At 42.1% G+C, this 10076-nt stretch overlaps 1 long non-coding RNA gene across 2 annotated transcripts in view; it reads right to left on the bottom strand.

Annotated features, from left to right (window-relative positions):
• Positions 1-308: 308 nt before the first annotated feature.
• The window catches only part of LOC102152458, a 29696-nt gene continuing 19928 nt past the window's right edge, over positions 309-10076 (bottom strand). Inside the window, exons 2-4 of one of the 2 annotated variants that reach the window (XR_005386370.1) lie at positions 6863-7000; positions 5957-6143; positions 309-955 (exon numbers count right to left, since the gene is read on the bottom strand). This is a non-coding gene — a long non-coding RNA (uncharacterized LOC102152458). The remainder of the gene's footprint in view (positions 956-5956; positions 6144-6862; positions 7001-10076) is intronic. The other variant, XR_005386369.1, reaches the window with a different exon arrangement.

Raw genomic sequence — 10076 nt, 5'->3', positions numbered from 1 at the left:
AGCTTTGAGAGCAGGGGAAGATACAGTTGTCTCCTTAGACCACATTTGGGAATTTTGGAGATTTCTTTGGGCCTGAGCCTCAAGAGGTAGAGGGGTTCAGGGTATAGTTATCTCCCACTTTACTTCCTTCTAATTGCTTCTTGTTCACACTGTCTTTCCTTTTACCTCCATATGACTAGCCCACCCTCTTCTAGTCATAAACAGAGATAATCAATCTCTGAGTTACCTTACCTCCATTTTCCCACTACCTCTCATAGTAACTTTCAAAGGAGCAAAACATCTCACAAACCACTTTTGCATTTGCTTTTGCTTTGAATTTCATGCTGTTTGAGATTGTTTTTGTGTACTCCCAGAATGCTCTTGTGGGAAAAAAAGAGTTAAAGTCCAGCTTCTTCCTCTTCACAAACATGGCTTATACCATACAGTCAGTGTCTCATTCATAACTATACTTTCTAATGCCTTTTATTCTTTGGGTTGGTTCAAGTGGTCTCTAAGCCATTGGTACTTCTTCACTGTGGGTGGGGCAGGTGCTCTTTTTGGAAGATGGGGGAGATGAGTTTAGTTCTGGACAAGTTGATTCTCAGAGGTTTATTCTGAAGTGGATATGTTGAATAGGCAATTGGATATCTAAGTCTGGAATTTGAGAAACACTTTTGGCTGGAGATATAATTTGAGAGTTGTCAGCAAACAGATACCATTTTAAGACATCAGAATTGAGATGATTTAGGGACTAGGTGCAAGGAGAAAAGAGGTTCCATGAAAGTTCTCAGGCCACAGTTTATTAATGAGCTGGGAAGCTGTGGAAACTCATCTCCTGGGAGGAGGCAGCTTTGTTCTTTTACCCAGATTGGTATAATTGGGTTGCTAAGTGTGTTGCAGTAGAAAAAGTGAGTCCACTCATTCATTGTATGCCTGAGGTAAGTCATCCACATGTTCTGGACCTCGGTTTTCTCACCTGTATAATGAGAGAGTTGAAAGGGATGATGTGATATTCTAGAATGGTTTATCACTTCTACTAATGGAATCAACAAAGTCCTGCTAAAATGTTATCTGTTGGAGTGACAAGCATGTGAAGGCATTTTGTAAAGTGACAAATCCTATGTAAATGATAATTGCCAAGGTTATAGTTATGTTCTGCTTTATTTGTGGGATGTTGATGTGTAAAGATTATTGACCTGGGGAATCAAGCACACCTAGGTTTCTCTTCTGGCTCTGGCTCTGAGTTGTTATGTGAATATGTCCCTTTGAATATGACCCTTTCCTTCTCTGGTTCTGTTTTCACATGTGTAAAATGAGGGACTTTGGTTTATGCCAGTGATTTTCAATATTTTTAAAAGAAGAGAATCTCATTTTAAAAATGAAATCAGTGTAGGGATGCCTGGATGGCTCAGTTGGTTATGCATTCAACTCTTGATTTTAGCTCAGGTCATGATCTCAGTGTTGTGGGATTGAGGCCCCCCCCCCACTCCACCCCCTGCCTTGGGCTCCATGCTCAGCATGGAGTCTGCTTGAGATTCTCTTTCTCCCTCTCCCTCTGCCCCTCCCTCCCCACTTGTATGTACTCTGTTTCTCTAAAAAATGGAAAAAAATGATATTTTAGCTTCTCTGATTGAAAAAGCAGGTTGGATAGGGGCTAGAGGCTCTAGTCATCTCAGAACATACCTTGAGCTACTTCTAGGATCCAGGAATAACAAGAAATACAGACTGATCCTCAACTAACTGAGCTATCAAGGCCCTTTCAATTCTGACATCCTGTAGTTTGAGTTTCCCTTAGTATCATATAAAGTTCAGAGGTCAGCAACGTTTTTCTGTAAAGGGTCAGATAGTATTTTAGGTGTTGTGGTCACTATGGTCTCTGCCTTCTCTTCTTCCTCCCTCTCCCTCCTTGTCCCTCTGTCCTCTTCCTTCCTGCTCCTCCTTCTCTTCCTCCCCCTCCTCCTAGGACCTATGTACAGCCTGCAATATACAGAATGCCCTTAACTGGGCCTAGGGAGGGTGGTAGAAGGTATAAATCATGGTGGAACGTGAGCCTTAAGCTTATTCAGAACGCTGCTTGAAGCAAACCAGCTCCCCTCTTTCACAGTCCCCATGGCTCAGCTGGCCCATTCTGTGTGCACACAGCCTCAGAGAAGGCACAGCTAGTAACAGTAGCCCAAGGAGGCTCTGGCCTAGAAAGTGTGGCTATTTGTTGCAGACACAGCTGGGGTGGGGGGCAAAGGGGATCATTCAAACATGAGTCCAGGCAGAGAGGAGGAGAGACCTAATTGGAATCAGATGTCTCTGCAGAGCAATTACATTGCTACCTGGTTATGAGAATCTTAGCTTTGCAGAATCCAAAGGGCTTTTCCAGACAGCATTTAATTCATCTTCACTGCTCCCTTGGGAATGAGAAAAGAAGGATAGAAGGTATAGCTGTGGTTGTAAGGAGTTATGGCTTAGGAGTCAGGAGCCACAGCTTGGTTACTGACTTGTGAGGTAACCTTGGATAAGTCTCTTCTGCTATCATTTGTAAAGTGGTAGCATTGGATCAGATCAGTGATTATCCCCAGACTAGAGCAGGAATATCACTTGGGAAATTTTTTAGAAATTCCATTTTTTTTTTTTTTTAGAAATTCCATTTTTAAAGCTTCATCCCAGACATAGTTAATCAGATACTCTGGAATTGGGGCTCAGAAATGCATGTTTTAACAACACTTCCAGGACACCTGCACCCCGATGTTTATAGCAGCAATGGCCACAATAGCCAAACTGTGGAAGGAGCCTCAGTGTCCATCAAAAGATGAATGGATAAAGAAGATGTGGTTTATGTATACAATGGAATATTACTCAGCCATTAGAAACGACAAATACCCACCATTTGCTTCGACGTGGATGGAACTGGAGGGTATTATGCTGAGTGAAATAAGTCAATCGGAGAAGGACAAACATTATATGGTCTCATTCATTTGGGGAATATAAAAAATAGTGAAAGGGAATAAAGGGGAAAGGAGAAAAATGAGTGGGAAATATCAGAAAGGGAGACAGAACATAAAGACTCCTAACTCTGGGAAACGAACTAGGGGTGGTGGAAGGGGAGGTGGGCAGGGGGTAGAGGTGACTGGGTGACGGGCACTGAGGGGGGCACTTGGTGGGATGAGCACTGGGTGTTATTCTATATGTTGGCAAATTGAACACCAATAAAAAATAAATTTATTTAAAAAAAATAACAAGACTTCCAGGCAAGAGAACCATTGGACTAGAATAATCTATGGCCTTTCCAGCTTTGATCCTCTGATTACATGAGATAATGGATGTAAAAATACATTTTAAACTGTGCCTTACACAGGAATGATGATAATGACAATGATAATGATGGTGATAACAATGATACTCCTGCTGACTTTAAGCCATACTTTGGCAGCCAGGTTCATTCTCTAAGTCAGGAACTTGCTACCCCACCCCTCTGGAGTTTCTCTCAAGGCCTATAAGACAGAGATATGCCCTCCAGGGCGTATATACTTACAAGAGTAGGTAAATTAGGTAAGGTAATCTGTTCCAGATGGTTAATAGAGAAGAAATCCTAGGACAACTATTTTGAAGATCCAAAGAATAGGCATAGCTACTATTAAAGATTGGTATGTGTGTATATGTGTGCATGTGCGTGTGTGTGTGTGTGTGTGTGTGTGTGTGAGAGAGAGAGAGAGAGAGAGAGAGAGAGGGAGGGAGAGAGAGAGAGAGAGTGAGCTCACTGCGGGCTGGGGGGTTGTGGCTTTGGAAACAACTCGTCGTATTAGTGGTAGTAAGGTCTTGAAGGATGGAGAAGATTTAAACACTTTCCAGAAAGGTGGGAGGACATTATAAGGTATGAATGTAAAGGAGAGGCACAAATTTAAAAAGCATATGACTTCAGCTTGTTATAGCATTAAGACTAGAAAGATCCGGGATCCCTGGGTGGCGCAGCGGTTTAGCGCCTGCCTTTGGCCCAGGGCGCGATCCTGGAGGCCCCGGGATCGAATCCCACGTCGGGCTCCCGGTGCATGGAGCCTGCTTCTCCCTCTGCCTGTGTCTCTGCCTCTCTCTCTCTCTCTCTCTCTGTGACTATCATGAATAAATAAATAAAATCTTTAAAAAAAAAAAAAAGACTAGAAAGATCCTTATATTTGTCCAGGGTTCTGGGTGATTTCCTGGGTGTTAGCTGTAACACCAGTCATTTTCTTCCCATTCTGGAAAACATATTGGAAAAATGTGAATATGAATCACAGTATATGGAGGGACCTAGACTCTGTTCTAGAATATAAAAATTAAGTCATTCACAAACATTTATACTTTAGTGATAAACTTATTTTAACACACTTTCAGGTGATCTCAATATTCCATACATCCTGATTGAACAGATGACTTCTACAAGGTCATCCAAAAAGTTAATGGGACTGGAACGCAGTGTTCCTGACTTCTAGTTTGGGGTGTTTCCTCTGTATTCTGTATTTGCTCAGGGGCTTCTGGAATGGAGAAGTTTGACCAAAATAAAGTTTAAAAAGCATGTGTTTGAAGTACAGCTAGAAGGACGCTAAGATACAACTATCAAGAACTTGGAATGCCAAGCTGAAGCTTTTGAATTTTCTCTTGTAGGTAATGGGACACTGCTAAACCTTCTGGAACCGTGGTATAGCATCATTTGCAATTTAGGAAGGTTACTCCTAAATGGTTTAATCTAGGTCTAACTGGTGGATTGGAGTGGGAGAGCATTTGGAGGGAGCAAAACAACTAAGAAGTAGACCGAAATGTAGGTTGGAAATGCCATAGACCTACCCCCTCTTCCATGCCATGAGTACATTTGTATTTTTAACAGAAGAAACAATATAACTACAAGACCATAGTTTTTCTCCTGGGATTTCAACCACTAGTGACAGGGATATTTGGAAGCCTCAGGATTCCTGGCCCTGGAACATAACACTGTGGAGATCTCTTTCCTGGACTGCACTAAGACCAGCCCTTGCTAAAGCTCAGTGCTGCTCTCTGCTCTCTGGTTTCATTTTGCACCCAGATTTCTATGTATTATGAGCCAGGGGCCCAGAGTTTAGGGGGTATTTAACTGTTCCTTTCACAAAGTCCCAGGCTCAGGGAAATTACTTATACATGTTACTATGCCAGTTGCATCACACAATCCCTTCCAGAGACCCTGGCTACAAGCTTCATAGTGTGTAGCCTCTAAAGTTCATTCATACCCATTATCTCAGTTCATTCTTATTAGGCCTTGTAAGGTGGGCAGTCTTATTATAATTTAATGGGATGAAGTTGAAGACCAGAGAGGGGAAAGTAGCTTGTCATTCAGCCAATGAGTAGTATAGCTTACTTATTCTGCCTTATAGGCAACATTCTATGCTCTCACTTGCATTGTTGGGGCTGTGGTGGTCATTTTTATGAGTGTACTAAAAGCTCTCTCAGATCTCAGACAAGGCCCAGCATGGGGCAGAGAAGGAACAGAAGACCAAGAAACCAAATTTCTCTTCATTTCTTGTCCAGGGCCCCTCCCTCAAAACCATACTGCTTCCCTTGAATGTATTGACAGGCCTCAGTAGACTCATAGCCCTGTACCCCCTGTCTGTCTGATGCTAGTGATACTCTGCATGAAAATACATCACCTTTGCCTGAAACCTGCCATGTTTCCTTTTTGCCATTCTCTCTTTTAGCCCTGGCAGCTGGAACAAAGATGCAAACTAGGGACTGCCCTTCTGTGGGCTAACTCAAGTGGTGAGGCTCATAAATCCAGATCTTCCTTAGACACTACAAAAAGCCAATCATTGAGAGATCAAATCACCACTACACATAGTGACAGAGCCTTTAAAATATAGATGGCACAGGGTCTTCAGCTGAAGCTGCTTTGGATAGACCTTTCCAGGACTCTGACTGGGTCTTCAGTATGAGCCAAAGGCAACACCAACCAGAGTAGCATTAGCCTTACTTTCAGAGTTCATACCATGTCATGCTGTCCAGATTTTCATCATGAATGTTCCGGAGACTCAAATGCAAAGGGAATTGTGTTGATTTCAACTGGAAAATATTCCTGCCATCTCAATGTTCTCTGGAATAGTCAGCTTGCAGCTGTCATGGGGTGGCCCCCTCCCTGTAATGCATGGCTTTTCCAAGGCTCAAGCTCCAGGGATCTGGAGGGGAAGAGAAAGAGGGGACCAGGGTTATGTACCCCTTCCCCCCAGTACATAACCAGTACATGGCCAGTGCTTGCATTTTTCAGGCCTGAAATTGGGTCTCTGGGGTTGGGGTTGGGGGTGAGGTAGAAGGGTTCATGGAACAGGTCCCTGTTGGGTGGATCCCTGCTTGCAACTTGTTGCATTTCTTTGACTGGCTTCCAACAGGAAGAATTCATCTCCTGATGAGGAAGCATATTCCCCTGGATAGAGAATGTAGTGGGCTGGGAGGCAAGAGACCTCAACTTCTTCCATTTAAAGTGGAACTATGAATACCTGCTGCTCACATATATGGAGTAAGAACAAGGTGTAGGGGACATTGATGAATGTGTGAGGGGAAATGAAGGGATGGTAAGAGTATTACCTCCCTCGGACTGAGGGAACTAAACTAACTGCTCTTATTTCCTTTCCCCTTGTCCTATGATGTTGGTAAAATGGCAAGGTATGGGAAAGTCCCCAAGACTTTAGACAGTGATGGGACAAAAGGAAAAATGGTGGTATAAGCAGTAGCATAACCTAATATGCAAGTGGGTATACCCTAAAACCTTCTCAAGATGTTGACAGCCAACTGGAAGCAAAGTCTTGTGATAATGGGATATAAGATGTTGGGGTTAGGAGTGACACATAAGGTGCCAAGAAGAAGGAGGGTGCCCAAGACAAATTTTATTGCCTCTTACCATTATGTCTTGGACTGGTGCTAATTCTATCCAAAAACTGCCTTCATTGGCTGCATGGATTGTCAGGGCCTTGGCCTAGCTTTGGTTTCTCCAATCCTCTTTTTCCCTTTGGGTGAGAGTCGTACTTGGGCTGCATACCTGGAAGGAGGTATCAGAGAATACAGAAAACAGTCTCTGCCCTGGCATCAGAAGTCACTTTGGTTCTACCTGTGCTCTGGCACTCTTATATTTGACATACTGGCTTATTGAGACCTAGACATGTGCTGTCTAGTATGGTAGCCACTAGCCAGATGAACAACACTGTATTGCTCATGAGAAGGCCTGCATAATAGTATGGTTGCTTTGGCAGCAGCCCAGCAATGCTGTGAGACCTCAGGGCTCATATCCTCCTGAGAGTAGAGTAAAATAACTTTTTTAAAATAAGAGCTCTTGTATGAGGCATTTTAAATAAAACAAAACAAAAAGAAAGAAAATCTGGGAAAGTAATTGGACTAGGAATTTTACTACCTGTTGATCATATACTTGCATTTGCAGTGAGCCTAAACCCATAAGTTATCCTCAGGCCTCCTGTTTCAAAGCTCTTTGTAGCCTGGAAAGAGTATTCACAGCCATTACTTCATTCGAGTCTCCTTAATAAGGTGGAGGCAAGTACAGCAGGACTTACTATATTCATCTAACACACAAAGAGACTGAGGCTCAGAAGACTGAAGTGATAACCGAGAGCCAATAGTTATTAAGTGATAGTGCCAGGCTGAGAATTGAAAAATCTTGGGTAGCATCCTTGACTCCTTTCTATTTCCAGTCAACTGCCAAGCCTGAATTATTTTCTTCTTTACCTCATCCTTGATCAGTCCATTTTCTCTCCATTGTCTTTGTCACCACTACAGCTCAAGCCCTTCAGTTCATTTTCCAGATAGGAATCAGAATGGTCTTTCTAAAACCATTTTCTATAAAACCCTTTCTAATTGCTCTTAAGATAAAGAACAAGCTCTTGAATCTGGCCTACATAGTGCTGTATACTCTTTATCATTTAGCTGTCCATTATCTCTTTCTTTCTACCCATTCTTGGAAGAAATGCATTCCTTGCATTCTATCCTTTAATAGCTTTGAAATTTTTCAGGTCTTTGAAGATTCTGTCTCCAGTCTGTGCACATGCTATTTCCTCCGCCTGCCATACTCTATTACCCCACTCCTCTTCACTTGGTAAACCCCTGCTTATTTTTCAACCCCTAATTCTGATATTTCTTTCTCTAGGAGCCTTCCCCTCACCTCTTTCCACACTCAGGATACTTCTTCACTGAATTCCTATGGCACTCCAGGCTTGCTTATTAATATAGCTGTTATTATATTATATTGTAATTATCTGTTTACTTGTCTATCTCATTTGGTAGATTATGAGTGCCATAAGATCAAGAACTATGCCAATTTTAACCTCCACTATGTCCCTAGCACGTAGCACAAGGCATGGCACATAATGAATGCTTATAGATATTTCTTGACTGATTGAATGAATGAAGGGAAGAATAAATGAATGATGGATCCCAGGTAACCCACCCTGCAATACAGTGTTCTTTATACTTGGAAACAACATATTTTAATAAGGTGGTCATTTAACCTTCAGAACACTGTTTACTAGTCATAAGACCTTAATATTGGAGGAAGGGGCTTGGCATATGCTATGTGCCAAACACACTGCTAAATGATCTATAATCAATGCATGCATTCATTCATTTATCATTTGGAAGGAGGGATTGACAAACATGATTAAGTAAGTAAAACATATATTAGATGGTATTAAATGCTAAGGCGAAAAGTAAAACAGGAAGGAGGGATAGATTATGTGTGTGAGGATTATAATTTAAGATAGGGTTTGAGAATCAGAATGACATGATAAGAGTAGGAAAAACTGAAGGAATAAAGGATAAGGGGGAGGCAGAAAAACTCCAGAGTTTTGAGCCTGGTGATATAGTGAGTCATAAAAAAAGAAAGAGTAACTTGATGTCTCAGGTGAGGTTTCCCAGCATGGAAATGTTCCTTAAAAGGTATCCAAGTTGAAACGTGATGAGAGAATTCAAATGATGTCTGAGTTGTGGGCACATCCAGGACTCATAGGTATAAATGATGGTCATCTGAGAAAAGTGAATATGCAAACCTAGATGAAACAAGGTAGCTTCATTATAGCAGAAATGGCCTGGGGCAGAGAGTTAGGAAAACTGGGTTTAAGCTACCTCTACTGTGAACTCGGTTTGTGACTGGACATTTTTCCTCTCTCTGGACCCTAGTACCATCTATGAATGAGGATATATGGTGGGGTAGATGAGTGGCTTTTAAACTCTGTGCTATGTTACACTATGGGTGTGGAGAGTCCTGTCAGAGCCTATTGAAGTGGAGATGAGTGGATAAAAGCAGTCAGGTTTATTGGTCACCTTTGTGCTTCAACAGAGTCAGTCTCTAGACTACATGGTATCTGAGGTACCTGCTAGATCAAATACTCTGTGACTGATTGCTTGGTAACAGCATTGGAAACCCCTCCTCACAGCTTATTTAAGAATTTGTAGAGGTTTCCTGAGTCATATGAGTATTACAGGGATGTGGAAGGAACAAAGGGAAAGACCCGTATGTAGTGTATGGCATTGATGATATTCTGAACAAGAAAGAGGAATCCTTTAGCTTGGGGATTGGAGTAGCTTCTGTGGTGCTGGTCATCAAACATTGGTCCTTTCCAACAGGGCCAAACCTGACTGTAGATAATATTTTCCACTAGTATAGCTTTGGCTCTCAGACCCAAATGCTACAGAACTGCTGGGCTTTAGTTAACAACACAGGGCTTCCCTACCCATGGGAATAGAGCAACTCATAAAGACTACCATATATGCATATCTTTTTAGTTGATGGTTAATTTCTCAGTGGAATTTGTGTATTCCTGGCTGTATAAAATTACAGAGTTACCGGTCTCCTCTCTTGGTTACTCATGAGAAGTAGGGGATAGTCAGGTCAAGGAGCAGAGGTGACAATTCCTCACCTCTGTAGGCTACATCCTGTTTTATGTAATTCTCTTCAGTTGAAGCTTTTGGATGAGTTTCACATGAATCCTGTGGAGTTGGTAGTGCTTGGCTTCTTATTCTCATTTGATAGATCTCACCTTTTCATCTTGTAAGACCTAGCTTGAACTTTAACTTCCTCTATAGTAATTCCATTTTCATGCAGTCCCTCC

The sequence above is a fragment of the Canis lupus genome, chromosome X (assembly GCF_011100685.1).
Source record: "Canis lupus familiaris isolate Mischka breed German Shepherd chromosome X, alternate assembly UU_Cfam_GSD_1.0, whole genome shotgun sequence".
Taxonomy (NCBI): Eukaryota; Metazoa; Chordata; class Mammalia; order Carnivora; family Canidae; genus Canis; species Canis lupus.
Note: the sequence above shows the minus strand (reverse complement) of the source record. Positions and strands in the feature narration are given on the sequence as shown.